General features: G+C 45.9%; 1 protein-coding gene across 6 annotated transcripts in view; it reads right to left on the reverse strand.

The window, feature by feature from the left end:
- The window catches only part of NT5C3A (5'-nucleotidase, cytosolic IIIA), a 286,713-nt gene that overhangs the window by 165,708 nt on the left and 93,894 nt on the right, over positions 1-27,111 (reverse strand). The window contains exon 1 of one of the 6 annotated variants that reach the window (XM_069215468.1): positions 102-300. The exons of 4 other annotated variants lie outside the window; for them this stretch is intronic. The gene's annotated coding sequence lies outside the window, so the exon portion shown is untranslated. Of the gene's footprint in view, positions 1-101; positions 301-27,111 lie in introns of those variants that run through there. One more of the 6 variants, XM_069215481.1, reaches the window with a different exon arrangement.

Here is a 27,111-nt window from a genome sequence, read left to right on the forward strand (position 1 = left end):
TGACCCGAGCAGCGAAAGACAAGCCCGGTTGGCGGGCGCTTGTTGTGGTGGCGGGAGCACAGGTCTGCAGCAGACGTGTTTACATTAAGGCTCATACTTACAGGGAGGGGATGCGCCGAAACAGCTGCGTCGGGAGGCAGGAGGAAAGAAAATTGTGCTCGTCTGGGGAGGGTTTATATAGCAACGGCAGGCAGCTCAGGGCGTTCCCAAAAATAGAACGAGTAAAGCCCTCTGCGAAACCCAAAGGGCGCTGACGCACTGCGACCGGCAGGGAGCAAGTTCTGACACACGTTAAGAGCACGACCCCTCAACTAGCAGCACAACAACCTTCGACCTCGGCAGAGGTCCCGAGACGTCGCCCGGGATGAGAATACATGGTGTAGGGCTTCCCAGTCAGCCGTGCTTAAGAGCCTCCGGGACCGACGGGTAGATCGGCGGGTTACTGCCCCTCTGTACTCCACTGACAGAAAGAAGGAAACCCCTTCTTATCAAGAATAGACACATGGTAGAATGAAGTGGTGTAAGGAAATCTTAGGAGGGCCCTGCAAGGGAAGATGAGAAGGCCCCTGGCAATACCCATACACTCGGGCTGATAGGCTGACTGGGTCCTTCGTGATGTGTAGAAGACCAGGCCCCCTCCCCGGCACCACGGGGCTGTAGGCATAGCTGCCAAGGTATCAGACTGCTATGTGTGACTCTTTCATACCTTCAGTGTAACTACGAGTGACATTTCAAGGACTATGAGTGACTAGGGTGACCACCTGGCATTGAGGAAACTTCTGGACAGGACCGTAAAAAATTCAGGACAAAGTGAAAAAAGTCAGGGTAGAAATTCAAGAACATATGTCAGTTTTACAGACACACCCAAGAGATGCCATGCCTCACTGTGTTATCAGTTCATTTATTTACTCTTTTTTAACATAGCACTATTTATTCACTGTGGTCATTTTGTGATTGCCTCCTGGTATGCAACATTCAGGTGTCATGTTATGTCCTTGTTCAGTAGTAAATGAATGCCCTTCAGCACTGTGTCAAGGACATCACCCCAACCCAAATCTACCCAATATTTCTTAAAGAGAAAGTAACAGCAACATTTTGATTATGTGTCTGAACATTTTAAAACCCCTGGGAAACAGTTTGGGAAACCTTATGCCAGTTTAAACAAATTGAACAAAAACATCCAGCTGATCCCTACCACGCATGGACTTTCAACCTAAAACAAATGTAACGAGGCAGGACAGTTAGTGTGGACCACAGTCTCACACCTAATGTCAGAATGTGAGGTACCCACAATTTGTCTGTGGTCTCACAGCACTAGAGTGTATGTATGGGACTCTACATTTATCTCAGAACTAGGAGCCAGGACTAACAATCAAAGATAATAAAAGAGGAGGATGAAATCGAGATAAAATGGGAAATCCACGGCAACTGATCCAAAGGGATGTTGCTAAGAACTGGATAAATAAGGAAGAGAAGAACAAGGTGGGACAATTCCTAAAATCAGCCAAGATGGGGCCACCAAGACTATCAGAATGTATTGGGTACCTGGGAGGTGTCCCTGCAGACAGGAGAGAAACAGATGAGGCACTGTCAAGTGGTTGAACCTAACAGCACCCACCCACTTTGGCAAACTCTTCTGGTGCAATGGTCCGCTGTTTGTGCTTGTGAAGGGTGAGCAGGGGCCAGACTCCTTGCAAGGTTATGCAAGGCAATTGCCCACTTTGTCCATGTCTTAAAATGGTTTTGAAATTGAGCAAAAGCCAAACTAATGATCTGTGTTATCCCTAAGCGTTAAGTACACATAGAATCTTCAAAATATTTGGGATGTTAATTGCACAAACAAAATGTAAAAAAAATAAAATGTAATTAGTATTTCTTTAACATATGGCACTGTTTTCCCCTTTATACACAGTAAGAACCAGTTACCTTTCGATACCTAGTGATTAGTATCTACCATTCTCCCACTGATTTGCAGGATGGAAATCTCAGAAAAACATCACTATCCCTCTGAGCCCAGTTTTGTTTTTGGTCTTCTCTTCTGTAGTGGGCCACGTGGCACTAGTGAAGATGGTGGGCTACCCCGATGATAATATTATTTTGCAAACCTTGCCCTGCTCATCCTTCATTCCTTCTTCAGACATGACACACATCTGATTTGGTCGCTCAAGCGCCATCGAGTAGCTCTTTCCACTCTAAAGCTACCCATGACTGCAGGTGGATTAGGCCTTCTGGACTTAGAACGCTATTATTCAGATAAACCGGTCTGATGGATGGCTCGCTGGCCTTCTGCCCACCAACCTGCATGAGATGGGGTTTATCCGTAAAGACTTTTAAGGAGGGCTCACAGCACTGCTCATTGTTTCCTACTGACCATTCTACGGATCACCATCCGGGGTTATCAAGCACAACTTTCTCTTGCCTTGTAGAACCTGTAAACTCACTGACACGAAGAAACACTGTGCTCCTGCGCTACCTTTGCGAAGCCTTTCGGCTCGCACAGGACGGCTGGGCTCAGAGCAATTCAATCAGTGGCATGCTACAGGTATCTTAAAATTGGGGCATTTGTTTCTGGACGGCTAGCTACTAAATTTCCAAACCCTTGTGGCAAACTACATCTTCACCCCGGTCAACTCCTTATTTACAACCACCTTAAACAATCATTAAATGCCCTATTTCATGTCTGCTACCTACCACTAACTCTACATGAGGTGTGCCAGATGCTCTACATCATAGGGACTGGTGGCAAATTGATAGAATGGGTGTATAGACCTTTCCTGCAACATGCAGACCACTTCATGTCTTCTCGTCATACTACCTGGGTGACTGATGTGGCCAAACCTCTGCAAGATACAGACTGGACTAAAATAGTGGACTTTCCCCACAAAGTATCCCATGGCTGTCACTTTAAGAACATTCATAGAGCTTCCTTGGGAATTCATTCTGGCCATTGCTTGCCATTGGCCTTGTGGTTTGTAACTCATATTTGGTTGCTTTCAATTTGCTGGCTTTATTTGTTTTAGGCCATGCAGCTTGAGTTTGTTCTTTCCTTTGCCCAAATCTTATTTACAGTATCCTTCCAAGTGCTCCCTTTCTCTAAACAGGCCTGTAAATCTTGTTCTTATCTCATCACATTTGCTGTACATTCAAGGAACAAGGTCAAATGTCATGCTTTGTCTTCAGTGGGAACTTAGTGCTTACTTTTCTTTCTCGGACTTCAAAGTGAAAGGATTTATGCGACAATCTTGCTGGATACTGGGGTTAGGAAAGAGTTTGTTCTATCACATGACAACATTTAAATAATCTTCGGAATATATCAGAATTAGCAGTAAAATGAAGCAGATTTTTGTTAATTCTGAACTGTGCTGGAAACAAACACCTTTATTTGATTAAAACAAATCATTACATTAGGTGATGCAATTTCCACACATCATCGTCTGTCCACTGTATAGTTTTATTTAAAAAACTATATGTCTGTTCAATGTAATGGCCATTTCAATCAAACGTGTTGTCTGTAATGGCAGTGGGTTACCAAACCATGCACACTCCACTGTGCTCTGCATCACTCCACTCCACACCACTGCAACCTACTCTGCATCACTCCACTTCACACCACTCCATGCCACTGCACTGTGGGACACTGCACTCCTCTCCACTCTATGTCACCGCACTCTGTCACTCCACACTACGCCTCTCTACTCCACGCTGTACCACTCTACGCCAATGTACTTTACGCTCTCTACACCACTGTGCTCTGCGCCTCTGCATGCTATACCACTCCAGTCTAGGCAACACCAATCTAGTCCACACAACTCCACTATATGTCAATCTGAAACACTGCACTGTACACCACTGCACTCTATGCTAATACACTCTACGCTAGTGCACTTTACTCTGTAACACTCAACTCTATGCCCCTGTACTCTACATCAATACACTGTACGTCACTCTAATTCACTCTGCACCACTGCACTCTATGGCATGGCACTCTACATCCCTTTACTCTATGCCATCACACTCTATGCCACTCTACGCAACTCCACTCTACCCTGCACCTCTCCACTCCACGCCACTTCACTCTGCTGTGAAACAATCCACTTTACAACTCTGAGCCACTGCATTCTATGCCACTGCACCCTACCCTGCTCCTCTCCACTCTATGCCACTGCACTCTACTCTGAAACAATCTATTCTACGCACTGCACTCTATGCCACTCTGCCCCACTGCACTCTAAACCACTGCACTCTACGCCAATGTACTCTAAACAACTGCAGAATACACCACTGCACTCTGACACTCTACTCTGCAACACTGCACTGGCTGCCACTATACTCTAGATCACCCTACTCTGTACTACTGCATTCTGCACCAATACACTCTATACCACTCTACTCTGCATAACTCCACCCTACGCCGCTGTACTTTATGCAAGTATACTCCACTCTGCACCACTCTACGCCACTGCACTTTCTGCCACTCTACTCCACTCAAGGCCATTCTACTCTGCTCCATGCCACTGTATGCCACTGCACTCTATGCCAATGCACTCTAAACAACTGCACTTTACCCCACTGTCCTTTACTCTGCACCACTGTAGTCTACGCCACTCTGTACCACTGCACTGACACTCTACAACATTGCACTCTCCGCCACTGTACTCTACACCACTCTACTCTGTACCACTGCATTCTACGCCACTGCATTCTATGCCACTGCACGCCTCTGCATTTTACAGCACTATACTATGCACTACTCTCTGCCACTGCACTCTATGCCATGCAAGTCTACTCGGAATTCTATGCCACTGCACCACTCTACACTACTGCACTCTCTGCCACTCTATTATATGCCCCTCTACTCCACTGCACTCTATGTCACTCTACTCTGCCCACACCACTGTATGCCACTGCACTCTACACCAATGCACTTCAAACAACTGCACTGTACCCCCACTGCACTCTATTCTGCATCACTGTGCTTTATGCCATTGCTCCTATGCCACTCCACTTCACTTAACACCACTATGCCACTAACTTTTAGTCATGCTGAACAGCAGCCACGGTGGTGTACACCATGGCTAAAACACATTGGCAAAGCCAATAACTCTTGCCAATGTTTGTTAGTACTATGAGGTACAGAGGTCCCTGACAGAACTGTGAATGTGTAAGCCCTTATTTTAAACATGCATTAAACACATCATAATATAGGCTACTACAAAATACGCAAATACATTTCGGTTAAATAAAAAAAGTCTTCTAAAATACAGATTTGAATAATATACAGTTTATACCTAGTACTAACATTTCTTATAACAGTCCATTAAAACCACACACTCATCAGCTCACCTTGGAATACCATTATGGCGCCCCTCTAAAAGAAAAATATCTTCAAATGTCATCCAAAAGCTTCAACTGACTCCTTTGATTAAAGGCGATGCAGGTTTCCAAGCCCCTTTGCATTTGCAGGTTCACCAGTTGCCCACATTTGCATATCTTTAGGGAAGAAGACACCCTGAAAAGCAGGACTGTTTCTTATCTGTCTGCCCCTCCCTACCTGGGAACACAGGAGACTCGCTGGCTTTCCGTCTAGCTGGGGAAACTGATCTGTTTTAATTACGTTTTGTCCTTGAGGTGAAAGGCTAAAATTATGGACAAATGCTGTTCGTTAAGCCTTTCATCATGGACAACGGACGGCAGGGCGAAATTACGGGCATGCCGTGAAAATTAAGGACAGGTGGCACCCTATGAGTGACACTTTCTCGCAAGTGAAATCAAGCGATGAAGATGAGGGAACCATAGAAATATCGTAATATATTGAGAATTCTATGCCTCACATTTTACACCAGCACCACCTTGTGGCCTTTGATAAAAACTACCCCTAACTAAACTAGCAAAGTGAGCAACTGGAACAAGAATGTTTTACCGCACTTCAGGACACGGTTCTTTCGTGTGACAATCTCAGGCATTGCGGTAATTCAGGAAAATGGCCGGATATGCGTTATTCTAACGCGAGATGCGTGACATGTGACAAGACTGTGTATGGGAGTCCGTTACGCCCCTGGGTAGATGGATGTCTGTGGAAACATAACGAGTACAACAAACAAATGGCCATGGATTATATATAGGAACGGAATACTTTGCATAAGCAACGTTGAAAACAAACTGTATACGTTGTGGGGTGCGCAAAGTACCCACAGCCGCCTTATGTGCGCAGATATCTCAAACGCCTAGCAGGCATAAGGCTTTTCTGTAGAAGTATCGTTTTCTGTATGCTAAGCACTAATGCATGGCTTCATAATTGAGTAACCATGTTTCCCAAAATATATGAATTTCTACAAACAAGGAAGATGTTTAACCCGACGTGCTGCGTGTCGGGCTGGTGGAGTGGACTAGAGCATCATCAGATAAAGCACCAATGGTCAGGAAACATGCAACCTTGTAATTTTGACATGGAAGTAGGTGCAAAATATCACTTTGGCTGGAGTGTGGAAAATCCCTTGACCAGCGAGCAAACTATCTACTGCGCCTCAGTGCACCTAAACTAGAAATAAATCATTTAAAATGTTAAGGCAATAGCTGTACAGTATTTTTAGCTCATATAGTTGCCAGTGAGGGGTTGGGGAAAAGAGAACTACACTGTCTACACAGGTTTGTATATGGTTGATCTTCTGCAGGGAAGGGGTTGTTTTGCTTAATACACATTCAACAGTGCTCAAACGTTTGTGACTCCCACTGTTTTGGAATCCTTAATGCCCTGACCGTCCCTGCAGCACAAACTCCACCTCACTTGGGTCCTGGTCCTATGTGAAGAGTAATGATAGACACTGTGTTGGACTGGCTTCCAAGACCACAGAATTCAGTTGTTGCTGTGGGCGAGTCTTGCATGCAGAGTTACAGCAAAAAGGTTTTTTTTTTATGCAGGATTCTTTTACATAGCCAGAGGAGAGTTATTCCAAGAACGTTTTGAAGTTAAAATCAGAGTGGAATACATTTGATATGAGAAAAATGCATTACTGAGAATACCTCAGTCTTCCTATTGTACAAATGGGAGTGGCTATTAAACTGTAACAACTTCAGTACCCTTAGTTCAAAGGAACTCCCTCAATTACCAACTCCTATGACCACCTCACAAGCAAGAGGAACTACAAAAAATAGCCTTTTTAATGATATTCTTTGTGAGTGAGAAATAAATGGTGACGCAGCTACTTCATTTGTTTTACTCCTTCCCTCACAACTTGGGCTGACAGGTTAACCAATAACAGGATTGTGACCACACAGACAAGGTTCTGTTTGGATAACAAATGAACAACTGATTAGCCATAATGAATATATGCACTCCAGACAAACGTGTGTTTTCATAATATATATAAAGAGATCTGAAATGTAGGATTTATGTGCCACACTATAAAACTTTAAAGCATGGCTCGACCATATGTCTTCATTTTGCATCCTAAAACAAAGAATGTTTTTACTGATTGTTAGAAATGGGGTCTGTATTTGGCAGTGGTTTGCACCCTGTCCAAGTAGGGACCCTCCCTCTAGTCAGTGTAACCCCTGCTCACTCCCTTGATAGCTTGGCATGAGCGGTCATGCATAGCTCAGAGACAATGTGTAATTTTGTTTTTGTACACACACAGTGACAACACCACAAAAGTACTCCACACCAGTTAAGTAACATAGCCAATATTTATCTGAGTAACACAAGATCAAAATGACAAAAACCCAACATACACAAGCAAAGATACTAAATTTCAAAGATGAAATCTTAGTATAGCACTTAGAAACACAATAGCTCCAACTGGGGCTATCACGATGTCTTGACGGAGTCGTCTCCAACAGTCTGACCCCACTTGCGAGGGAGTGCGGGTCAGTCACGGAGTCACACAGACCCCAGGTATAGTATCTTGAAAATCGATGAGGAAACAAAGACATTGCACGGAATCAGGGAGGTGAGGTCAGGTGTCACTGGAGCCATTGTGGCATTGGTTCCTTACTGCCACTGGGGAGTTGAGGGGTCAGTTCCTTACTGCTAGGCAGGGGAGGTGAGGTGTCGGTTCCTCATGGTTGCAAGGGAGGTGATGAGGTGTTGGCTGCCAGGCATCTGTTCCTTATATCAAGGCAAGGTCAATGGATCCAGCAGGTCAAGACATGAGGCGTCGACTTGGCAGTGTCGTGGTCACACCACAAGGCCACAGATGCTGCAGCGGAGTTGGGTGCCATGGACATTGGTGACATAGCACTTTGGACTCAGGCTGTGGCGGGACTTCAGAGTGTGAGGCCTGCTGCATCAGTCACGGCTGTTGCACTCAGCCAGGACCACAACTGTTCTGGAGGTCGATACACTTGTTTCTTCCTTGGTACACCAGAACTCACACCCAAGGGCCCAGGAACTGGATTTGACACTACTCGGCAAGTCAGGACTCTCAGCAAAAGAGCCCAGGTGCTGGCAGGTGAAGTCTTTGATGTCCCTGAGACTTCTTAACAGGAGGCAAGCTCTGTCCAAGGTTCTTGGAGAACCTTTGGAAGCAGGCTGTAGAAAGCCAACTTAATCCTTTCACTCTCAAGACAGTAGCAGCAAGCAGCAGGACAGCACACCAAAGCAACAGGCAGAGTGGCAATCCCTCCTACAGCATCCAACTCTTCTTCCTGGCAATATGTCCTCAGTCCAGAAGGATTCTAACTATGTGCTGTCAGACGTCCAGTACTTATACCCATTTCTATCTTTGAAGTGGTCAAACTTCATAAAGAAGTCTTTGTAGTGCACAAGACCCTGCCCTTCCCTTGCCCCAGACACACTCCAGGGGGTTGGAGACTGCTTTGTGTGAGGACAGGCACAGCCCTATTCAGGTGCAAGTGTCAGCTCCTCCCACCACTCTAGCTCAGGAAGATCCATCAGCCCGGTGATGGGCCATCAGGATAAGCAGGGCACACCTCATCTCCCTTTGTGTGACTGTCTAGAGTTAATGCACAAACAGCCCATCTGTCATCCTGACCCAGACGGGTATTCCCCAAACAGGTAGAGGCACAGAATGGTTAAAAAAAGAAAATGCCCACTTTCTAAAAGTGGCATTTTCAAACTTACAATTCAAAAACCAACTTCACCAAAAGTTATATTTTTTAATTGTGAATTCAGAGACCCCAAACTCCAGATCTCTATCTGCTCCCAATGGGAAATTACTCTTATAACATATTTCAAGGCAATCCCCATGATACCCAATGAGAGAGATCGACCTTGCAAAAGTGAAAAACGTAAAACTGAATTTAGCAGTATTTCACTTTCAGGACATTTAAAACACACCAGTACATGTCCTACTTTTTAAATACACTGCACCCTGCCCTTAGGACTGCCTGGGGCCTACCTTAGGGGTGCCTTACATGTAGTAAAAGGGAAGGTTTGGGCCTGGCAAGTGGGTGCACTTGCCAGGTCGAAATGGCAGTTTAAAACTGCCCACACAGACACTGCAGTGGCAGGTCTGAGACATATTTACGAGGCTACTCATGTGGGTGACACAATCAGTGCTGCAGGCCCACTAGTAACATTCGATTTACAGGCCTTGGGCACACATGGTGCTCTATACTAGGGACTTACTAGTAAATCAAATATGCCTATCATGGAAAAAACAATCACCAATACAAATTAGACAGAGAGCACTTGCACTTCAGCACCGGTCAGCAGTGGTAAAGTGCCCAGCGCCCTAAGGAAAGCAAAAACTAAATTCAGCACAGGATCAAAACCAGGAGGTCAGGAGCAAAAAGACAGGGGAAAACACACCAAAGCTGACAGGTCTAACACTGGTGGAACGAAATAAGAAATGAACAAACACCCTTACTTTTTAAAGAAATTTAAAAAGTTAATTTGAGGCAAGGACTCAAGAAGCACTACTCATTACAATGAACAGTATTTCGTTGGACTTTTCTACAATAGGAGAATGGCTTTTCAGGGACTGCATTATTAATAATTGCATAATATTAAGTTGATTTTTTAGTGCTAGAAATACATTTCTAAGTAGAAAACAGAGGGGTAATGTTTATTGGCCCCAATAAGGCACATTTCTAGAAAGACACATAAGCTACTTTTTTCATGGTGAGGTGAATGTTTGTATGGGACACAAGGGCACACTAGTCAAAATCAAATGTGAAAATTAACCTGTGGAATGTGCGTAGTTGGACATGGTTCCAGCAAAAGGCACAAAAAGCAAAAGGTTGTAGCTAACATAATCTTAAAGTTAAGTCTTGTATCCAAATTATGCAACATGCATGTGGTCTTGGAAGTTCTCAGACGTAGGAAAGGCCCTCAGGTGAGACTGCCTGGTAGACCTGAAAATCTGATCAATCGAAGTATGAAAGATGCATTAAGAGCGAGTACCACAATGGCTCTGAAAAAAGAGTACGCTCTAAGTGCTGGATAGGGAGGAGTCATTAGTAGTATTTCCGTTTGAATCTTTAGCTAGGAGGAATTCTCCACGTGGCATTAAACTTAATTGCACATGGTGGATGGGGAGATGTGGGGCTGTGTGATCTACACTCCACAAGTCACACTGACCTTTAGCTCTGTTAAATGTCAGCACTTCAAATGATCTTCGAAGTCGAAAGTAAACAACAACAAATACATTGATGGCATGTTAATTTTATCTGCTTTTGGGTGGGGCATCAGAGTGAGAAGGCAGTGTTCTGGCATGCAAATGTGGGATTTACCCATCACCTGTGTGACCAATGTACACACCCCCTGCCAGAACGGTTACCTACAGCACATTGTCAAGTCATACAGAAGAAATCTCCTCGCCATCAAAGCAAGGGCATTTGTTTGAAGCAGTACTTAACCCCTTCCCCGCCACGGACGTAATGGTTACGTCCATGGCAGCGCCCGTGTGGCGCCATGGACGTAACCATTACGTCCAGGGACTGGCAGTCGGGGGAAGCGCTAGCGCTTCCCCCGAGGGCCGCCCCCCAACACCCCCAGGCCAGGGCTGAAAGGGGAATCCCTTCCCCTTTCACGCCCACCCCCCCCCCCCATGACGTCAGCGCGCGATCGCGCGCTGATTTCATGGAAACGGGGAATGACGCGCTGGAAGCCATTTGCTTCCAGCGCGTCAAGGGAGAAGGTGAGTATTTCACCTTCGTGCGGGGTGGGGGTGCTCTCAGAGAGGCATCGAGGGAAAGGAAAGGGTTTTCCTTTCCCTCGATGTCTCTTTGAGCATTCCTGCTGCCCGATCGCGATGCGATCGGGCAGCAGGAATGCCCACTAGACACCAGGGATTTCTGTATGTGTGTGTGTGAGTGAATATTAGTGTAGGGGAGCGACCCCTTGGGCAAGGGTCGCTCCCCTTTGGGGGCACATGCTTTTTACGTCGTTTCTGCCCCCCCGGGGACAGATTGGCCCTATTTTTAGGCCGATCTGCCCCCAAGGGGGGCAGAAAGCCACTAGACACCAGGGATTTTATTGTTGCTGTGTATTTTTTGTGTTGGGGGGCGGCCCCTTGGGCAAGGGTCGCTCCCCTTTGGGGGCACATGTATTTTACGTCGTTTCTGCCCCCCCTGGGGGCAGATTGGCCCTATTTTTAGGCCGATCTGCCCCCAAGGGGGGCAGAAAGCCACTAGACACCAGGGATTTTATTGTTGATTTGTATTTTTTGTGTTGGGGGGCGGCCCCTTGGGCAAGGGTCGCTCCCCTTTGGGGGCAAATGTATTTTACGTCGTTTCTGCCCCCCTTGGGGGCAGATTGGCCCTATTTTTAGGCCGATCTGCCCCCAAGGGGGGCAGAAAGCCACTAGACACCAGGGATTTTATTGTTGATGTGTATTTTTTGTGTTGGGGGGCGGCCCCTTGGGCAAGGGTCGCCCCCAGGGGCCCTCATGTATTTTTGGGCAGTTCTGCCCCCCTTGGGGGCAGAGAGGCCTATTTTTTTTAGGCCTTTCTGCCCCCAAGGGGGGCAGAATCCCAATAGCGCCAGAAATAGTATGTATGTATGTGTGCTTTGTGTTGGGGGGTGGCCCCTTGGGCAAGGGTCGCTCCCCCCAGGGGCGCAATGTATTTATTGTCGTTTCTGCCCCCCTTGGGGGCAGATTGGCCCTATTTTTAGGCCGATCTGCCCCCAAGGGGGGCAGAAAGCCACTAGACACCAGGGATTTTATTGTTGATGTGTATTTTTTGTGTTGGGGGGGCGGCCCCTTGGGCAAGGGTCGCCCCCAGGGGCCCTCATGTATTTTTGGGCAGTTCTGCCCCCCTTGGGGGCAGAGAGGCCTATTTTTTTTAGGCCTTTCTGCCCCCAAGGGGGGCAGAATCCCAATAGCGCCAGAAATAGTATGTATGTATGTGTGCTTTGTGTTGGGGGGTGGCCCCTTGGGCAAGGGTCGCTCCCCCCAGGGGCGCAATGTATTTATTGTCGTTTCTGCCCCCCTTGGGGGCAGATTGGCCCTATTTTTAGGCCGATCTGAAAGCCACTAGACACCAGGGATTTTATTGTTGATTTTTATTTTTTGTGTTGGGGGGTGGCCCCTTGGGCAAGGGTCGCCCCCAGGGGCCCACATGTATTTTTGGGCAGTTCTGCCCCCCTAGGGGGCAGATATGCCTATTTTTTAGGCCTTTCTGTCCCCAAGGGGGGCAGAATCCCCATAGCGCCAGGGATACTATGTATGTGTGTGTGTGCTTTGTGTGGGGGTGTGGCACCTTGGGCAAGGGTCGCCCCCCCCCAAATGGTGCAATGTAATCTGGGTGATTTCTGCCCCCTCCCCTTGGGGGTAGATTGGCCTATTTTTTTTTTAGGCCCATCTTCCCCCAAGCAGAGAAGACTAGACACGGGAAAATGAAAAAATGGTTAGTGGCGGAGTGTTTGTCAACTGGCGAAGTATTTACTTTTATGATAATAACAGTTTTTCTCCTTTTTGTTTTAGTTCAAAGCTTTTGCTGACTTTGCTGTGGCTTGTTGCAGTTTTGGCAGTAGTTGTCCTGCGGTTTGCGTAGTTGCATGTTTTAGGTAAGTAAATAAATTTACTCCAAGTGAGTATTGTTGCAATGCATGAATGACATGTTTGTAGGTGGTGTACTGAATGCAGGATTGTGTGTGAAATTGTCCTTAGAGTTATGCACAATGATTATTGTGTTGTCTTATGTGTAATTTGCTTTTTTTTTTTCTCTTTTTAGTGGGATATCGTTGGTGATTGCTGTGGCTGTGCAGAGTAGTTGCTGGTGAGTCAAGCTTTTTCAGGCAAGTGAGCAGTATAGTTTTTGAGTTTATAATTCTTAGTGATAAACCTATACTTTGTTACTTATCTTACACAGTGCTGGTTGTTGGTGGTGTATTTGTCCAGTTAATTTTAGTAGGAAGGATCATGGCCAGCCGTAGGATGACCGCTCAGCAGGTTGTTAGTGTGCTTTTTGAGTCATCTTCTGACCATGAATATGAGACTGACTCTGCATCTGAGGCAGAGGAGGAAGTGCAGGATTCTGGAAGTGAATTTTCTGTCAGAGATGAATCATCTGATGATGAAGCCACTCTCAGTGCTGATGAAGGGCCTGTTTTAGAGGAGGACAGTGATGTGCCAATGGTGCAGGAGCCAGCGGCTGAAAGGCTTCCCATTGGAAGACCTGACGCATGGGTTGCACCAAACATGGAGCAGCCACAGTTGCCTGCGTTTACTGGTTTTCCAGGGTGTCGAGTTAATACGGAAAACTTTTTGCCCGTCAACTTTTTTGAGTTGTTTATGGACGATATATTTTTGGAAGAGATTGTTGAGCAGACTAATTTGTATGCAGAGCAGTTTTTGAGGGACAACGCTGCCAGACTTAGGCCACACTCTAGAGCTAGCCGGTGGATTCCCACAAATCTGGAAGAGTTGAAAAGGTTCTTGGGTTTAACTTTTTTGATGGGGCTGATAAGGAAGCCGTCGCTGTCTTCATATTGGTCTACTAGTCCCTTGATGGCAACTGCTATATTTCCTGCCATCATGAGTCGTAACCGGTATGAGCTTCTTCTTCGGATGTTGCATTTTGTAGATAATGCTTTAGCCTTGCCACGAGATCATCCTGATTCTGACCGTCTTTTTAAGATTAGACCTGTCCTTGATCATTTGGTAGATCGGTTTTCAGAGATCTATGTTCCAGGGAAAGAAATATCTGTAGATGAGTCTTTGGTCCTGTTCAAGGGTCGTTTGGTTTTTAGGCAGTACATTCCTAGCAAGAGGGCACGGTATGGAATTAAATTGTATATGCTGTCAGAAAGTAGTACAGGATATGTTTATAATTTCCGGGTCTACACTGGTAGGGATTCCAATATTGACCCCCCTGGTTGTCCTCCCACTTTTGGAGTTAGTGAGAAAATTGTGTGGGAACTTGGTAGACGACTGTTTAACAAAGGTCACCATTTATATGTAGATAACTTCTACACTGGAGTTCGGTTGTTCAAGGAGTTGTTCAGAGTGGACACTGTTGCTTGTGGCACAATCCGCTCTAATCGGAAAGGCTATCCAAAAGAGCTTGTCTGTAAAAAACTTGAGAAGGGACAGTGCAGTGCCTTGCGGAATGATGAGCTGCTAGCTCTGAAATTTGTAGACAAGAGGGATGTATACATGCTAAGCACCATCCATGATGAGAGTACTTCACCTGTGGCTGTTTGGGGTCAGGTTGCCGAAGTGCGCAAACCTGTGTGCATCTTAGACTATAATAAGCACATGGGTGGTGTTGATAGAGTAGATCAGAGGTTAGAACCTTACACTGCTGCTCGTAAGTCTTATGTGTGGTATAAGAAATTAGCGCTTCACTTGTTCCACTTGGCAACTTTTAATGCTTTTGTTGTGTTTAAGGATAGTTCTCCAGAGTCAAGGATGACATTTGTGAAATTTCAGGAGTCTATCATAGCTAGCCTTGTTGTGCTGGAACAGGCAAGAGTTCCTAGAGAAGCAGTGGTGGAGGATGTGGCTAGATTGAAAGATCGTCACTTTGCTGAGCACATTCCTCCCACGGCCAAAAAAAACTTTCCTGCTAAGAGATGTAGAGTCTGTGCTCGAAGAGGTATCAGGAAGGAGACTAGGATGTACTGCCCTGATTGTCCTTCAAAGCCTGGGCTGTGTGTGGGTGGCTGTTTCAGGAGCTACCACACACAGAAGAATTATTGGGAAATTCCGTGAGCGTAAACTGGTGTTTTATATTTTTATATGTTCGGTTTCACGGTTGGCATTAGTCATGTATTCAGTTAGAGCTTTTGTGTTTGTAGTTTTGTACTAATTTATGATTAGTGGTTTCTTTGTTGTTTAAAAACAAAAAAAAGGGGATGGCATGTGTAGAGTGGCGCTTGGCTGGCGGCGTGGGTGTGGTGGCGCTTGGCTGGCGGTGTGTGTGGGGTGGCGCTTGGCTGGCGGTGTGTGTGGGGTGGCGCTTGGCTGGCGGTGTGTGTGGGGTGGCGCTGGGCTGGCGGTGTGTGTGGGGTGGCGCTTGGCTGGTGGTGTGGGTGGGGTGGCGCTTGGCTGGCAGTGCCGGCCAAACGCCAGTCCACACACTCATCAGCTGGTGTGATTGCTGTATCAGGCATGTGGGCGTATGAAAGTGATGGGCCCTTGACTGGCGCTGTCTGTGGATGCGAGTCTTGTAATGTGCTGGGCCCGTGGCTGGCGGCGTGAATGGTCTAGTGCATGTCATGTATGAAAGGTGTGTGAATGGACTGTAAAGCGGTTGGTGCCTTGTCGTGGCTTTACAGCTCACGAGCTGTGAGTCATTGGTTCAGTTTTTTGGCCTTTCAGTTATTGCCAGTGCATTTCACTTTTGTGAAATCTCTTGTTAATAAAATTTGATCTACTGAACCATCACTCACCCTCGTGCCAAATCCAACCAGTATGTGTGGTACAAATGACAAAACCTGCTCCGCTGTAATCAGGCGTCGCAGCACACTTGAGACACGCTAGGTGCCTCAGGTGGGACCCCAATGATGAAGCATGCCACCAACTTGGTTGGTGGGTGAGGGGTCTTCTTCACATAACCTAAGTGTGTTTCTTTTCACAATTTTAGTGTTTGGCACATCACGGACGTATGTGCACACATCAAAGTGATATATTCCAAAAATACCTGTGTTTGGGGGGGGAGGGCCCACCTATGTTTTTGGTCCTGGGTGCGGCCGTCATGTAGGGAAACCTACAAAACCCAGAAACTTTTTAAAACTAGGCACCCCAAGGAGTCTAGGGAGGTGTGGCTTGTGTGGCTCCCCCAACATTTTCTTACCCAGACTCCTCTGTAAACCTCACAATTTGCATAAAAAAGCATATTTTCCTGATTTTTCTTAGTAGGATCACCGCTCCAGCACAAAATTCCTACTCCCCAGTTTTCCCCTCAGTCTCCCAAGTAAAATGACACCTCACTTATGTGGGTCCCCAAAGCAGAGTCCGTCTAAAGATGTATAAAAGAATATGCCCTTATAAACTTGCTGTGCTATCCCTTCTATCCCTTCAGGTTTTGGGCCTTATTATGTTGCAGGCACCTGGGCCACCCACACAAGTGAGGTATCATTTTTATCGGGAGACTTGGGGGAACGCTGGGTGGAAGGAAATTTGTGGCTCCTATCAGATTCCAGAACTTTCTGCCACAGAAATGTGAGGAACATGTGTTTTTTTAGCCAAATTTTGAGGTTTGCAAAGGATTCTGGGTAACAGAACCTGGTCCGAGCCCCGCAAGTCACCCCTCCTTGGATTCCCCTAGGTCTCTAGTTTTCAGAAATGCACTGGTTTGGTAGGTTTCCCTAGGCGCCGGGTGAGCTACAGGCCAAAATCCGCAGGTAGGCACTGTTTTCTCCCAAAATTGTGGATGTGTCCACGTTGCGCTTTGGGGTGTTTCCTGTCGCAGGCGCTAGGCCTACCCACGCAATCGGGAGACTTGGGGGAACGCTGGGTGGAAGGAAATTTGTAGCTCCACTCAGATTCCAGAACTTTCTGCCACAGAAATGTGAGGGACATGTGTTTTTTTAGCCAAATTTTGAGGTTTGCAAAGGATTCTGGGTAACAGAACCTGGTCCGAGCCCCGCAAGTCACCCCTCCTTGGATCCCCCTAGGTCTCTAGTTTTCAGAAATGCACAGGTTTGGTAGGTTTCCCTAGGTGGCGGCTGAGCTAGAGGCCAAAATCTACAGGTAGTCACTTTGCTAAAAACAGCTCTGTTTTCTGTGATATGTCCACGTTGTGTTTTGGGGCATATCCTGTCGCGGGCGCTAGGCCTACCCACACAAGTGAGGTATCATTTTTATCGGGAGACGTGGGGGAACGCTGGGTGGAAGGAAATTTGTGGCTCCTCTCAGATTCCAGAACTTTCTGCCACAGAAATGTGAGGGACATGTGTTTTTTTAGCCAAATTTTGAGGTTTGCAAAGGATTCTGGGTAACAGAACCTGGTCCGAGCCCCGCAAGTCACCCCTCCTTGGATCCCCCTAGGTCTCTAGTTTTCAGAAATGCACAGGTTTGGTAGGTTTCCCTAGGTGGCGGCTGAGCTAGAGGCCAAAATCTACAGGTAGTCACTTTGCTAAAAACAGCTCTGTTTTCTGTGATATGTCCACGTTGTGTTTTGGGGCATATCCTGTCGCGGGCGCTAGGCCTACCCACACAAGTGAGGTATCATTTTTATCGGGAGACGTGGGGGAACGCTGGGTGGAAGGAAATTTGTGGCTCCTCTCAGATTCCAGAACTTTCTGCCACAGAAATGTGAGGAACATGTGTTTTTTTAGCCAAATTTTGAGGTTTGCAAAGGATTCTGGGTAACAGAACCTGGTCCGAGCCCCGCAAGTCACCCCTCCTTGGATCCCCCTAGGTCTCTAGTTTTCAGAAATGCACAGGTTTGGTAGGTTTCCCTAGGTGGCGGCTGAGCTAGAGGCCAAAATCTACAGGTAGTCACTTTGCTAAAAACAGCTCTGTTTTCTGTGATATGTCCACGTTGTGTTTTGGGGCATATCCTGTCGCGGGCGCTAGGCCTACCCACACAAGTGAGGTATCATTTTTATCGGGAGACGTGGGGGAACGCTGGGTGGAAGGAAATTTGTAGCTCCTCTCAGATTCCAGAACTTTCTGCCACAGAAATGTGAGGAACATGTGTTATTTTAGCCAAATTTTGAGGTTTGCAAAGGATTCTGGGTAACAGAACCTGGTCCGAGCCCCGCAAGTCACCCCTCCTTGGATTCCCCTAGGTCTCTAGTTTTCAGAAATGCACAGGTTTGGTAGGTTTCCCTAGGTGGCGGCTGAGCTAGAGGCCAAAATCTACAGGTAGGCACTTCGCAAAAAACACCTCTGTTTTTTCCCAAAATTTAGGATGTGTCCACGTTGCGCTTTGGGGTGTTTCCTGTCGCCGGCGCTAGGCCTACCCACGCAAGTGAGGTATCATTTTTATCGGGAGACTTGGGGGAACGCTGGGTGGAAGGAAATTTGTAGCTCCTCTCAGATTCCAGAACTTTCTGCCACAGAAATGTGAGGGACATGTGTTTTTTTAGCCAAATTTTGAGGTTTGCAAAGGATTCTGGGTAACAGAACCTGGTCCGAGCCCCGCAAGTCACCCCTCCTTGGATCCCCCTAGGTCTCTAGTTTTCAGAAATGCACAGGTTTGGTAGGTTTCCCTAGGTGGCGGCTGAGCTAGAGGCCAAAATCTACAGGTAGTCACTTTGCTAAAAACAGCTCTGTTTTCTGTGATATGTCCACGTTGTGTTTTGGGGCATATCCTGTCACGGGCGCTAGGCCTACCCACACAAGTCAGGTATCATTTTTATCGGGAGACGTGGGGGAACGCTGGGTGGAAGGAAATTTGTGGCTCCTCTCAGATTCCAGAACTTTCTGCCACAGAAATGTGAGGAACATGTGTTTTTTTAGCCAAATTTTGAGGTTTGCAAAGGATTCTGGGTAACAGAACCTGGTCCGAGCCCCGCAAGTCACCCCTCCTTGGATCCCCCTAGGTCTCTAGTTTTCAGAAATGCACAGGTTTGGTAGGTTTCCCTAGGTGGCGGCTGAGCTAGAGGCCAAAATCTACAGGTAGGCACTTCGCAAAAAACACCTCTGTTTTTTTCCAAAATTTAGGATGTGTCCACGTTGCGCTTTGGGGTGTTTCCTGTCGCCGGCGCTAGGCCTACCCACGCAAGTGAGGTATCATTTTTATCGGGAGACTTGGGGAAACGCTGGGTGGAAGGAAATTTGTAGCTCCTCTCAGATTCCAGAACTTTGTGCCACAGAAATGTGAGGGACATGTGTTTTTTTAGCCAAATTTTGAGGTTTGCAAAGGATTCTGGGTAACAGAACCTGGTCCGAGCCCCGCAAGTCACCCCTCCTTGGATCCCCCTAGGTCTCTAGTTTTCAGAAATGCACAGGTTTGGTAGGTTTCCCTAGGTGGCGGCTGAGCTAGAGGCCAAAATCTACAGGTAGTCACTTTGCTAAAAACAGCTCTGTTTTCTGTGATATGTCCACGTTGTGTTTTGGGGCATATCCTGTCGCGGGCGCTAGGCCTACCCACACAAGTCAGGTATCATTTTTATCGGGAGACGTGGGGGAACGCTGGGTGGAAGGAAATTTGTGGCTCCTCTCAGATTCCAGAACTTTCTGCCACAGAAATGTGAGGAACATGTGTTTTTTTAGCCAAATTTTGAGGTTTGCAAAGGATTCTGGGTAACAGAACCTGGTCCGAGCCCCGCAAGTCACCCCTCCTTGGATCCCCCTAGGTCTCTAGTTTTCAGAAATGCACAGGTTTGGTAGGTTTCCCTAGGTGGCGGCTGAGCTAGAGGCCAAAATCTACAGGTAGTCACTTTGCTAAAAACAGCTCTGTTTTCTGTGATATGTCCACGTTGTGTTTTGGGGCATATCCTGTCGCGGGCGCTAGGCCTACCCACACAAGTCAGGTATCATTTTTATCGGGAGACGTGGGGGAACGCTGGGTGGAAGGAAATTTGTAGCTCCTCTCAGATTCCAGAACTTTCTGCCACAGAAATGTGAGGAACATGTGTTTTTTTAGCCAAATTTTGAGGTTTGCAAAGGATTCTGGGTAACAGAACCTGGTCCGAGCCCCGCAAGTCACCCCTCCTTGGATCCCCCTAGGTCTCTAGTTTTCAGAAATGCACAGGTTTGGTAGGTTTCCCTAGGTGGCGGCTGAGCTAGAGGCCAAAATCTACAGGTAGTCACTTTGCTAAAAACAGCTCTGTTTTCTGTGATATGTCCACGTTGTGTTTTGGGGCATATCCTGTCGCGGGCGCTAGGCCTACCCACACAAGTGAGGTATCATTTTTATCGGGAGACGTGGGGGAACGCTGGGTGGAAGGAAATTTGTAGCTCCTCTCAGATTCCAGAACTGCCACAGAAATGTGAGGAACATGTGTTTTTTTAGCCAAATTTTGATGTTTGCAAAGGATTCTGGGTAACAGAACCTGGTCCGAGCCCCGCAAGTCACCCCTCCTTGGATTCCCCTAGGTCTCTAGTTTTCAGAAATGCACAGGTTTGGTAGGTTTCCCTAGGTGCCGGCTGAGCTAGAGGCCAAAATCTACAGGTAGGCACTTCGCAAAAAACACCTCTGTTTTTTTCCAAAATTTAGGATGTGTCCACGTTGCGCTTTGGGGTGTTTCCTGTCGCCGGCGCTAGGCTTACCCACGCAAGTGAGGTATCATTTTTATCGGGAGACTTGGGGGAACACTGGGTGGAAGGAAATTTGTAGCTCCTCTCAGATTCCAGAACTTTCTGCCACAGAAATGTGAGGAACATGTGTTTTTTTAGCCAAATTTTGAGGTTTGCAAAGGATTCTGGGCAACAGAACCTCGTCCGAGCCACACAAGTCACCCCTCCTTGGATTCCCCTAGGTCTCTAGTTTTCAGAAATGCACAGGTTTGGTAGGTTTCCCTAGGTGGCGGCTGAGCTAGAGGCCAAAATCTACAGGTAGTCACTTTGCTAAAAACAGCTCTGTTTTCTGTGATTTGTCCACGTTGTGTTTTGGGGCATATCCTGTCGCGGGCGCTAGGCCTACCCACACAAGTGAGGTATCATTTTTATCGGGATACGTGGGGGAACGCTAGGTGGAAGGAAATTTGTGGCTCCTCTCAGATTCCAGAACTTTCTGCCACAGAAATGTGAGGAACATGTGTTTTTTTAGCCAAATTTTTAGGTTTGCAAAGGATTCTGGGTAACCGAACCTGGTCCGAGCCACACAAGTCACCCCTCCTTGGATTCCCCTAGGTCTCTAGTTTTCAGAAATGCACAGGTTTGGTAGGTTTCCCTAGGTGGCGGCTGAGCTAGAGGCCAAAATCTACAGGTAGTCACTTTGCTAAAAACAGCTCGGTTTTCTGTGATGTGTCCACGTTGTGTTTTGGGGCATATCCTGTCGCGGGCGCTAGGCCTACCCACACAAGTGAGGTATCATTTTTATCGGGAGACGTGGGGGAATGCTGGGTGGAAGGAAATTTGTGGCTCCTCTCAGATTCCTGAACTTTCTGCCACAGAAATGTGAGGAACATGTGTTTTTTTTAGCCAAATTTTGAGGTTTGCAAAGGATTCTGGGTAACAGAACCTGGTCCGAGCCACACAAGTCACCCCTCCTTGGATTCCCCTAGGTCTCTAGTTTTCAGAAATGCACAGGTTTGGTAGGTTTCCCTAGGTGGCGGCTGAGCTAGAGGCCAAAATCTACAGGTAGTCACTTTGCTAAAAACAGCTCTGTTTTCTGTGATGTGTCCACGTTGTGTTTTGGGGCATATCCTGTCGCGGGTGCTAGGCCTACCCACACAAGTGAGGTACCATTTTTATCGGGAGACTTGGGGGAACATAGATTAGCAAAACAAGTTCTATTGCCCCTTGTCTTTCTCTACATTTTTTCCTTCCAAATATAGGAGTGTGTGTAAAAAAGACATCTATTTGAGAAATTCCCTGTAATTCACGTGCTACTATGGTCACCCCGGAATTCAGAGATGTGCAAATAACCACTGCTCCTCAACACCTTATCTTGTGCCCTTTTTGGAAATGCAAAGGTTTTCTTGATAGCAATTTTTTACTCCTTATATTTCAGCAAATGAATTGCTGTATACCCGGTATAGAATGAAAACGCACTGCAGGGTGCAGCTCATTTATTGGCTCTGGGTTCCTCGGGTTCTTGATGAACCTACAAACCCTATATATCCCCGCAACCAGAGGAGTCCAGCAGACGTAACGGTATATTGCTTTCGATAATCTGACATTGCAGGGAAAAGTTACAGAGTAAAAAGTAGAGAAAAATTGATGTTTTTTTCACCTCAATTTCAATATTTTTCTTTTTCAGCTGTTATTTTCTGTAGGAAACCCTTGTAGGATCTACACAAATGACCCCTTGATGAATTCAGAATTTTGTCTACTTTTCAGAAATGTTTAGGTTTCTGGGATCCAGCATTGGTTTCATGACCATTCCGGTCACTGACTGGAAGGAGGCTGAAAGCACAAAAAATTGCACAAATGGGGTATGCCCCAGTACAATGCCAAAATTGTGTTGAAAAATTGGGTTTTCGGATTCAAGTCTGCCTGTTCCTGAAAGCTGGGAAGCTGCTGAGTTTAGCACCGCAAACCCTTTGTTGATGCCATTTTCAGGGGAAAAACCACAAGCCTTCTTCTGCAGCCCCTTTTTCCAATTTTTTTGAAAAAAACGAAATTTTCACTGTATTTTGGCCAATTTCTTGGCCTCCTTCAGGGGAACCCACAAAGTCTGGGTACCTTTAGAATCGCTAGGATGTTGGAAAAAAAGGACGCAAATTTGGCTTGGTTAGCTTATGTGGACAAAAAGTTATGAGGGCCTAAGCGCGAACTGCCCCAAATAGGCAAAAAAAGGCCTGGCACAGGAGGGGGAAAAGGCCTGGCAGCGAAGTGGTTAACATTCAATGAAACCTAGTAGGCAAGAGACATGTAGGGTGTAAAATTAAACTGTAGTAACTTAAGGCATGCATGTCTGGAGACCTTACGTATATCAAAGAGAATAGCGGGCCAATTCCCATCCAACAACACATTCTGGAGGTCGTGGCTTCAACAGAGGTTGAGAGATGTCAAGGGTAGAGTCTGACCCTTCCGGAGATTATGGTACATATTTGTAATTCTGTGAAGTTTAGGATTACCAGTCAGCAGTGTATGCAGCGCTGTGTTAGTTTCAGTCTCAGTCTCAAGATCCTATCAAATGAAGCTCACTGCCTCATGGAGGGCCGCATGCACCAGAAAATGCCCAATAGGCAGATCACAAATCTTGTTCAGTTCTGTAGACGAGTCCTGATTCGAGTACCTAGCCTAAAAGCATTCACCCAGCACGCTTTGTTGATGGGATGCACCTGCAAACTTGGGAAGAGGATAAAGTGTGGGATCTTACAACGCGAATGGTGAGGATATTGATGCCAACAATGATGCACAGCCCGGCGTAGAAGGGACACCTTTGATCAGTTGCTTAATGGCCAGAGGACAGAAGCCTTTTCATCCATCCTTGTTGCTAGACCTGAAATGGTTTCACAGTTCTTCCTACAGTATATGCAAAGTATTGTAGATGCTAAGGGAGAAACAATAATTGATGGAAAAGTTTCTCTCAGCAAAGGTGAAATAATGCTTAGTGATGTCAAGTTACTGATGGTGAAGGAGGATCAGCACTGAGATTTCCAGCACCTTAATGCACTTCAGTATCAGATCGTGACAAGATCTACATAGTTGATATAGTTAAGTGACTACAGGAAACCTAAGTAGGTACCCAGACCATCTGCAAATCCCAATACTAGCCCTGACAAACCAACCCTCTTGATAAACTGGAGACCTTCCAGAAGCATTTTAATAGATGCAAATCAGGCAACACTGAAGAGCATAGTCATCGATTCCCAAAATACAAGGGGTAGTGGATGTAACTTCACAGAAAGCATCACAGTGTTGATGCCTTTCTCACTCATTAGTTTAACAGTCGTATTACTTGTTATTGACGGTCTGGAGGAAGTCCAAAAGCAGGAAAGGGGGCTCTTGGAGCAGTGGCATAACAAATCTTGAGGGGGTCCTTCTGCAAAGTACCTGGAAGAGGCCCACTCCCACCTGGCCCACCCCACCCAGGAGCCTGCTGCCTGTGCACAGTGTATTGTGCTGATGGGGCCCCCTGGAGCTTAGGGCCCACCACACCACAGGGACTGCAGGGGCCTTTGTTACGCCACTATCTTGGAGCCATCCCTACTTTTAGTTATTTTAGACCCCCTCAGACTTGGGCAATGCCAAGGGTACCAAAGAGCAAGCGATACCCAGCCTGGGCCGCATTTATCCTCATGGACCTCTCCACGGCTTTCAACATGATCTCCAATGCATCTCTAAGTGATCATCTGTTAACTCTGAACATTAGCTGTGGTGCATGTGAATGGATCCTCACCTTTTTCACAAAACAGACTCAGAATGTCTCACTGTCCCCTTTTCAGTCAGCTATTTTCTCACTTCTGTAAGAAGTTGTATTAGTTTAACCCTTTTAATGTCTATATGGCAGCATTTGCCAATATTGTGTGTTCTTCTGGAATCCAAATTCTAGCTTATGCGTGTGTCATACAACTGGCTGTCAAGCTCCCCGAAAACGACTTAACCCTGGAAAATATTTTCAAAAACACAAAAACAATCTTTCCGTGGTCGAAATGTGGATAAACCTTGATTGCCTAAGATTTAACTTGCGAATACAGAGATAATCCACTTTGACCAGTAAACACCTGGTCGCCTGTCTGGTAGCCTTACTAACACTGTTCCCCAAAAGTCATTATGCGGTTAGGAATAAGGAAGGCTTTAACCTCACTTTCACCCCATGGATATATGCCATGTCAGCCATTGTTTCTTGATATTACGGTTCATTGGGAAAGTTTGTGTGTTCATTCCTATAGGTACATGATAAACTGTTGTCCATGTTCTGATAACCTTCAAAAAAGATTACGTACATTGCATGTTGGCGGGAGCCCCAAAATACCAGATTTTTAGGTACAAGTAGTCCAAAATGCTGCGGTGAGACTGATCTTCAGGCCCAAATCCTTCCACTGGCTGCCTATTCACAGAAGAATCACTGAAGGTACTTACCCATACTTATCGGACAGTCATTGGAAAAGGCCATATACACCTCCTGAAATTGATATCAGGATACACACCAACTCAGGCCCTCAGGCCCTCAGGCCATCAAGCCATAGGAACATAGTGTCCTTGAGATACCTAAATATAGCAAGGCCCACATTGGTTGTTGTTCCTTTATATTTGGGGCTGCAAAACTTTGGAACTACATCCCAGTTCATCTTCAATTTACAGCTTCCGAAGTTTATTTTTGTGAACTCATCAAAACTTGATTATTCTCTCTTGAATAACTCACTCCCTCAGATTATTTCTGTCTGCCACTGGTTTAGGCGACGGGATACTCAGGTGTGAACAGCTGTGCACTTTAGAACTACTTTATTCATTCATTATGTATTTCTGTAAACAGTTAAAAAGAGTGATGAGAAATTTAGAGTACGTTTCTCACTAACTGGTCAAACGTTTTACATCACGCCTGCTATTAAAACAGTGTGTATGTGTTGTCAATGTGTTAATTATTAAACAATTAGACTGAGGCATTTTAGCATAGTAAAGGAATTGACAGCAACAGAATGGAACTAAACTTCCTAATTTTTACACTGACCTGATCGAAAAAATAACCTTTCCCTGTCTTAATCATCTGAGCACTCCAACTAGGAAGAGATGAATAGATCAGTAAGATGTCTGAGTCTCCCGATGGATATATAGGATGCACAAAAACTTTTAACAGGAAAAAATGAAATCATGCAGTTTTGAAAATAGGGTAAAATATCTTTAAGACAAACGATAATCGGGTGATTTTGCCCAGCATATTTAACACCGCAAAAGCGAGCAGGATCTGAAGCCTACAGTTCTAAAAAGGAAAACAAACGGATGCTAAACATTGCTGGTGTTCTGAGGATTAAAAAAGTGAGGTTTAATACGTAGCCCTAAATGTTAGAGGTGAGCCTGTTTCAAGATGTGTCAAATTTGCCAGTCTGGAGTACAAGGGACCTGACGCATAGGCACATTTATCATATCAATTTAACAGCTATCCCAATCAAGGATATGAGTAGAATTTCATGGCAAGTGCCGATTCTGCTCCTTTTCACATTGATACAGCTGGCTTTCAAACGTCACATCCCCAGGGCCAAGACCACAGGCACCACTACGCCCTATTCACAAACATTTGGAAGTTCTTGTAAGGGTCTAGGTGTGCGTACGAGTTACAGCTATTACCAAATTCCGGCCCTTTTCACAGTAAATATAGGCCTACTAGGGAATTTTTTTTTTTTTACAGTTTAAGAAACACATAGAGAATATCCAAAAGCATTGCTGAAAATGTCTTCCCAAATACCCTCTGAAAAATGGCAGTGCTCTAGGCTCTTGTCCATACACCCAGTACTACATAAACCCCAGTTTTCCAGATAGAAGTGTAAAACCATGGGTGAGAAAGCCATAGCAGGTGTATGTTAACACCCACAATATTAAAGCTCTGTGGTTGTCCACATGATTTGTATGGACCTCCACAGTCCCTGTCTTTCACTTACAAGTGGTGAAACATCCACAGCTGCAACTAACAGCACCACAGGAACCAATCCAGAATTCTTGATTTTGGATCCCACGCAAAGTCTGACCTAACTGCAGAAAAGGTTTTGTGAATTAGAGCCTTATTTTGTACTGTGCATGTTATAAGTAACTAATGTACATAACTTTCTGAAATGTCTGAGATTTGATGAGGATATCCTAGAATTATTCTGGAAGTTATGATGTATTCCACCCACTGAGGAAGGCGTGGGATCAGGATCAGCTTAAGAGACCGCACACCGTCATGTTCACAATGACTCCGGTTGTCTGGGAGAGTAAAAATCCTCACTGCCATTATGAAAGACATCAGTCATTAAACACCGATTTTCATTCCGGGGCCTGGGGGCAGAGTGAGAGGAGGACATGACAGATCTTAATAGCTCTAATCGCTGTGTCCAAAGAGAGAAAGAAAACAAGGGCTACAAGAAAGAATAAGAGAGACGCAAAATATAGCACGATCAAATCCCCCCCCCCAAAAAAACACAAAAATATGTATGTTAAAAAAATGGAAAAAAACTGCAAAATTTGTTTATGTAAAAATACTATGACTCGAGACAGCCAA

This window comes from Pleurodeles waltl, chromosome 2_1, assembly GCF_031143425.1.
Source record: "Pleurodeles waltl isolate 20211129_DDA chromosome 2_1, aPleWal1.hap1.20221129, whole genome shotgun sequence".
In the NCBI taxonomy this organism is placed as follows: domain Eukaryota; kingdom Metazoa; phylum Chordata; class Amphibia; order Caudata; family Salamandridae; genus Pleurodeles; species Pleurodeles waltl.